The 7298-nt window shown below is 37.3% G+C and overlaps 1 long non-coding RNA gene across 1 annotated transcript; it reads left to right on the top strand.

The window, feature by feature from the left end:
- The first annotated feature begins 3932 nt into the window (after positions 1-3932).
- Positions 3933-6927, top strand: LOC136204150 (uncharacterized). The gene is made up of 3 exons (XR_010675047.1): positions 3933-4172; positions 4939-5282; positions 6214-6927. It is a non-coding gene; the product is annotated as an uncharacterized lncRNA (long non-coding RNA).
- The last annotated feature ends 371 nt before the right edge of the window (positions 6928-7298 follow it).

Genomic DNA, 7298 nt, shown 5'->3' with positions numbered 1-7298 from the left:
CTAAAATGTTTATTGTGCTAGTGTTACCAATATATTTATAAATAACCAACTAAAATTGTACAAAACTATTTCAGTTTATCGACAAACTTATTTGTAATCTCTGATGTGACAGTTAAGTAACAATTATACCAGTTTTTGTTAAAATTAATAAACTTAATTACATTTAATAAAAAAAAATTCTATCTTCACGTGATAGAGAGAAGATGTCCCTCCATGAATGACAAATCAAATTTTAATAATGGTGAGAAAACAACAAAAATAGTCAATGAAAAAGATAAGAATAGTATGAATGCATTTACATAGATTGACAAAATGTAATGGGTAGGTAGTAATGAGGATCTATAAATAAGAATTTGTACGTAGGTTGTGTGCATCTTTTCCATAATAAAGTATATGAAAATAGTGAGGTTGATGAGTTCATGTCATTGTGACTTGTTTTATTTGTGTATACTAAATTAGTCCTTAAAAAACATATCAAGTCCTTGAAAAATTACATTTTTATTCCCTCTATTCTCAACAAAGTGGTATCAGAGCCATATTACGAGAGTCAGTCTTCCGTCAAACAGACCCTATGAAAATGTCAGACGGTCTCAAACTTCCTTATCAATACCCTCAGCTCACCAAAACTAATTATTCAAGTTGGTGTATTCGAATGAAGGCGTTACTCGGATGTCAAGATGTCTGGGACATTGTTGAAAAAGGCTATGTAGTCCCGGCCAACGAGGCAGCGTTGACACAGGCAGAAAAAGATACTCTGCAGAAAAATCGCAAAAGCGATCAAAAGGCGCTTACTCTCATCCATCAAGGTTTGGATGAATTAATGTTCGAGAAAGTAGTCGAAGCTACCACCGCCAAACAAGCGTGGGAAATTCTACGAGTTTCTCTTCAAGGGGAGGAGAAAGTTAAAAAAGTTCGTTTGCAGATGCTGAGAGGAGAATTTGAGACGATGAGGATGAAAGAGACAGAGGCCATTAGTGATTACTCATCCCGAGTAAAATCTGTCGTAAATCAGATGCGGCAGTATGGAGAAAAAATTGAAGAGTCCAGAATTGTTGAAAAAATTATGCGATCACTACAACCAAAATTTGATTACGTAGTGGTGGCTATGGAGGAGTCTAGAGACATCAGTGAAATGTCAGTTGACGAAGTTGTAGGGTCATTACAAGCACGCGAGGAGCGGTTTGAGAAACGAAGAGAAGATTCCACAAAACAAGTCTTAGCAACGAAGACTGTGTTTAAAAATGGCGAAAGTAGTCAGTCCGGCAGAGGACGTGGAAGAGGTCGAGGAGGAAATGGTAGAGGACGAGGACATGGCAGAAGTCAAGGCAGAAATGAAAACGGCAACAACAACAATGACAGAAGCACTCAATTCACCAGAGGTAGAGGAAGAGGTCGAGGACGCGGTCAAGGAAGAGGAAACTAGAGGTCAAATGAAGGACGTGATAAGTCCAATATTCAGTGTTATAATTGCTCCAAGTGTGGTCAGTATGCAGCAGAATGTTGGAGTCCCACTAAGGAGGTAGAAGTGACTGCCAATAATATTCAAGATGAGGAAGTAACTGACACAATGTTACTTACCTACGAAGGTGAAGAAAATCGCGAAAATAATATATGGTATCTTGACAATGCGGCAAGTAACCATATGTGTGGTGACAAGAAGATGTTCGTGGAGCTCTATGAATCTGTTCACGGTAATGTTGTATTTGGAGATTCCTCCAAGGTTGCTATTACAGGCAAAGGAACAATTCTTATTCGGCTCAAAAATGGCGCTCACCAGTTTATTGATAATGTTTATTATGTCCCCAACAAGAAAAGAAATATTTTGAGTTTGGGACAATTACTGGAGAAAAATTATGAAGTTCACATGGTGGATCGGAAACTACTCCTATTGAATGAGAAAAATGAGTTGATTGCACGAGTACCAATGGCGAAAAACAGAATGTTCACAATTAACATTCAGACGGACGTGGCCAAATGTTTGAAAGCTTGTGTGCAAAGTCCCCCCTGGCTTTGGCATTTACGGTATGGGCATCTCAATTTTGGAGGACTGAAGCTGTTGGGACAGAAGCAGATGGTAAACGGATTGCCTCACATTGACCAGCCTCATCAACTATGTCAAGGATGACTTGTTGGAAAACAATTCAGAACCAGTTTTCCAAAGGAGTCAATGTCAAGAGCAAAGGCACCACTTGAGCTAGTTCATACAGACGTGTGTGGACCGATCACTCCACAGTCTCTTGGTAAAAATAAATATTTTCTACTTTTCATTGATGATTACAGTAGAAAAACTTGGGTGTATTTTTTGAAGGAAAAAGCAGAAGTTTTTGAGACATTTAAAAAATTCAAAGTCCAAGTGGAGAAAGAAAATGGTCATTTTATTAAGGCACTCAGATCAGATAGAGGCGGTGAATACATGTCCATCTCTTTCAAGCAATTTTGTGAACAGCATGGAATCCGTCATTTCCTTTCAGTCCCCAGATCACCTCAGCAAAATGGCGTAGTAGAAAGAAAGAACAGAACAGTGCTCAACATGGTGAGGAGCATGTTAAAAAGTAAAAAATTACCGATGGAGTTATGGGCCGAAGCAGTAGATTGTGCTGTCTACCTGTTGAACAGATCGCCAACTGTCAGTGTTTGGGATCAAACTCCACAAGAAGCATGGAGTGGAATAAAACCCATTATTTCTCATTTGCGTGTTTTTGGCAGTGTTGCTCATGTCCATGTACCGGATGAAGAACGCAAGAAGCTAGATGATAAAAGCAAGAAATATTTGTTTGTGGGCTATTCAGAACATTCCAAAGGGTACAAAATGTTCGATCCTCAAACTCAGAAAATCGTCATCAGTAGAGGTGTCACCATTGATGAAGAAGCAGTTTGGGACTAGACCGGTGAAAAAGATAACGGCTACAGTTTTTATCCTTTCATGGATGAAGACAATGATCAAGAAGAACCAACCACAGTCGCATCCACAACACCAGCAACTGGTTCGACATCAGTAAGCTCATCCAGTTCGAGTTCGTCCTTGAGTGATGAAAACAGTTCAAATGAACATCCGCCTGAAAAGCCTAAAAAATTCATACCTATTAAAGATCTCTATGATGTAACAAGAAATCTCGATGATGAATTAACTCTTTATTGTCATTTTGTTAGTGATGAACCAACAGATCCAGAAGAAGCAATGAACGATGAAAAATGGAAACAAGCCATGGAAGAGGAGATTCATTCGATCGAGAAAAATAAAACATGGGAGCTGACATCACTTCCGGCCGGTCAAAAACCCATTGGAGTTAAATGGGTGTTCAAAGCAAAGAAAGATGCAAACGGTGAAATTGTCCGACATAAAGCAAGATTGGTGGCGAAAGGGTTCAGTCAACGACCCGGAATTGACTACAATGAAGTTTTTGCTCCTGTTGCCAGAATGGAGAGTATCAGACTGGTAATTTCTGTAGCTGCTCAACACGGATGGAGAATCCATCAAATGGACGTGAAATCCGCATTTCTCAACAGTTTTTTCAACTTTTCACTAACTTACGACTAAAATTGATCTTACTTGAAACTGTTAAAGTTAAATTTGGACAATTTTGTAGGATAATCTAAATCTGCATTTCACATGAAAACGCAAGGGTCAAATTTAGCCCTCATCTCTGAATTGAAATATCAGAAACTATATTAAAAGCGGGTTGGTTTTATTTGTTCTGGTTTGCTGCTAGCTCTTTACGGTTTGCATGTTTTATATAGATACTTTTTATTCCAAAAAATGGAAGCAAACCGGTACTAACACAAATCGGAGTGACTTCACACAAGGGCAATTTGGTCTACATTACATAAGGGCAATTTGGTCTATATCAACAAAATTGTTTGAAAAGGAACTTGGTAGACCCACATTATAAAATGTCAATTTGGTCTACGTTATATAAGCATTAGGGTTTCTATGGAAAGTGGGTCTTCTGCGCCGTGCAATGACCACCCCTCCTTTTCCGCCGAGCATCCGTGTAATTCGGTGTTCCCTGGTAAAGACATTGTTATCTCCGATGGAAACATCTTGGGCTGTTTATGGGACGAGATTGCGATTAGGGTTGCAATTAAATCTGCATCTCGTCTATCAACTGGTAGTCATGAACCTATACAAACTTATCTTCACGATTGATTATTTGCAGACAATGTGTTTCCCGGTAATTTTCATTTGGTATTTTAAGTTTATTTTACGTCTTTTGTTTGTTTCACTTTTTAGTTTATTTTACTTCTTGGAGCGCATTAGAATGTCACTTTGTATTTTGATTCTGAATTGAGCTGAAGATTTATAGTAATTAATGTCAATGGTAAGAATTGATTTTAACAGACAAAAGTGAAACAATCTTCAATTTGTCATGAATTACTTCGGAACAATCTTAATGTTGGAAAAAAAAGTGTCACCCTTATAAGCAAGGTGAGAGCAAGAAAGCATAAATCATATGCTATGTTGCACGGATATGGAAGGGGATGCGTGAAACCTGAAACCTTATTTAAAAAAAAATAAACGGAAATGGAAACCTTATTTCTATAAAACACGGAAATTAAGTAGGAAATGAAAACCCTGATTTTGTTGGGTACTTTGTGTTTTATATTTCATGTGGGGTTTCATTTGTGTCAATGGTTTTTTTAATTGAAATTTTGGTTAACTTCAGACTGATCCAAAAGATATAAAAAAGTGTACCTATAACCTGTCTGACTGACAAGGAAGAATCTAGGATTTGGAAAAATGATGTTTTAAAGAACAAACATTTTTCACTTTTATGCTTCCTTTTTTTTTATCTTTCTGTTTTACATTCTTTAAAATCATTGATGGGTATATGTTTGCTATTTTTAAATTAGTTGTGCAAAATGCTCAACTACTTGATTTTTCGTACAAGATGCAATGATGTCTTTCAAATCTTAATCTTTCTATGAACATTGTGGCAGGAGCTGGGATTTTGACTTCCCTGTAGACAGATTATGGGGCTGGGATCCTTCTAAAAGTGTCTCGGAGGATACCGATCGATGTATCTGACAGTTTGCATTTACTCAGACCATTCTGAAGGAATTTGCCAGTACGAATGGCTTGGAGAACAGATGTTGCAAGATTGTGCTTTTGAATGAACAAGGAAAGGTGTGGATGGGGCACCTAGGATTCAAGCAACACGACGGTCAACCTTATATTAAGCACGGCTGGACTGCTTTCCGTCGGGCTAATTCGCTTAAGGTGGGGGATTCTTGCGTTTTCGAACTCATTCGAGATGGTGAGAAGCCTGTATTGAAGATAACAAGTGAGTTCTCTGTTTTTTCTTGTTGTTTTTAGATATGTGGAAGTTTGCTTCTGCTCTTTGACACGTTATATGATTCATGGAAGAGCGAAAATCCCGTGTTTTTGTACAGATTAGTTCAGAAGAAAATATCAAATTAAAATGTACAGATTAGACACAATATCCTTGAAATAAAGGAAGAAAAATGTGACCTTCCTATGCTGCACGGAAACTCATCATGACACGGGTTTCAGCTTTTTCGGTAGATTTGGGAAATGGAAACTCTCTTAAACTAATACGAAATGTTTCCCTTTCCGTAATTACCCAAAATATGAAAACGGTTTCCTATGCCTATTTTAGAACTACTAAAATTTTGGAAATTTAAACTTTATATTTTGCAATTCTTATTCAGTCTAAGATTATGAAAATTAAAAATTCCTATTTGACTAATAATTTCCTTCTCCTATAATTTTTGTCCCATGAATCTCGATTGAGCTTGCTCTTTCTTCATCTTGTTATTCGTACTTGTTTTTTTAAATATATTATTATATTTTTAATATTTAAAAGTATGCTCCTATTTTTTTTTATATTTACACGTTTCGGTTTCCTATGTTTTTTAGAAATTACTTTTCTGGGTTTTCATTTCCATTTCTGTGCAACATATCTCATAAGCTAGGTGAGACCAATAAAGCATAAATCATATGTTCAATTAACTCAATGCTAAAGTATAACCATCCATAAACTAATGAAAACAACAACAAAGAGCAAGTTCATAGCAGTTGATGCCACATTCTAAAACTTGGGTTTTAATGAGAAAATAAAAAATTTAACCTTTCCTTGGGTTAATCTTATCTTGTTTGGGTGCAAAGGTTTATAAATGATGCGTAGAACTCTGAATTCTTTATGGAAATTGTTGGTCTATATAATATAAGCTGACTTGATTTTTGGCCTACAGACAATCCCAATTTTGTTGGTTGAGAAGTAAAGGAAACAACTCTCTTCTATTGCTACACTTATCGGACCCAATGGCCGTATGGGAAGGAAACTTACCCTCCACAAATTGCGTTTTATGTCGCTTCTGAGGGCTTGGGAAAATTCTGTAACAAACTCTCTTCTATTTCTACTTATATTGTTCATGGGGTTTGACACCCTTACTCAGGGTAGGGGGAAAGAATACGTGTCCATCCAGAGAATCGCAATAAAGTTTGTGAAGAAATATGGAAAAGAACTCTCTTCTATTGCTACACTTACTAGACTCGATGGTCATTTATGGGTAGTGGAACTCGAATACTGAGAATTCCAATTAAGTTTGTGAAGAAATATGGGAAAGAACTCTCCTCTATATTGCCTACACTTACTGGACCTAATGGCAGTATATGGGTTTCATAATGGTTGGCATGAATTTGCAGAGTACTGCTCTATTCTTGTTGGACATTTCCTTGTTTTCAAATATGGAGGGGAGTCAAACTTTCATGTCCATGAGAGCGAACTTACAACTTGCAGAAACCATGTGATGATAATCAAAGTCTATAGGCGGCCCAAGTGAAACAAGAAGCACAAGACGGTAATTTCATGGAAATGTTTGGTTCTGATCCTAGATAGTCGATACCATACACCTGTCTCCTCAATGCACAAATATTTTGATAAATATATGCAATCTAACAGGACTTTTGCCGGAGAGTCAGCCTAGCATTCGAAAGTCCAATATCCATCTGGCAGATAAACTCCAATATCCATCTGGCAGATAAACTCCAATATCGAGAGTCAGCCTAGCATTCGAAATGAAGGAAGCTTTTGCCGGAGGCAGGTGCAAAGCATGGTAGTTAACTGAATGAACCAATGGAAGTTAAGCGGATAGTAAGTAACATAAAGCACGAGGTCCACTCAGAAGTAAGGAAACTTGACAGGGAGGTTGTCTAAAACACCACCAGTTCGGTAACAGATCTCTTTGCTTGAATTGCTTTCTTGGCTATATTGCTGACATTGCACAAGTAACATAGGAATGAAGCTGCAAAATATGACTACTATTTATATTGTGGA

The sequence above is a fragment of the Euphorbia lathyris genome, chromosome 8 (assembly GCF_963576675.1).
Source record: "Euphorbia lathyris chromosome 8, ddEupLath1.1, whole genome shotgun sequence".
Taxonomy (NCBI): Eukaryota; Viridiplantae; Streptophyta; class Magnoliopsida; order Malpighiales; family Euphorbiaceae; genus Euphorbia; species Euphorbia lathyris.
This window is presented reverse-complemented; position numbering and strand designations above follow the sequence as displayed.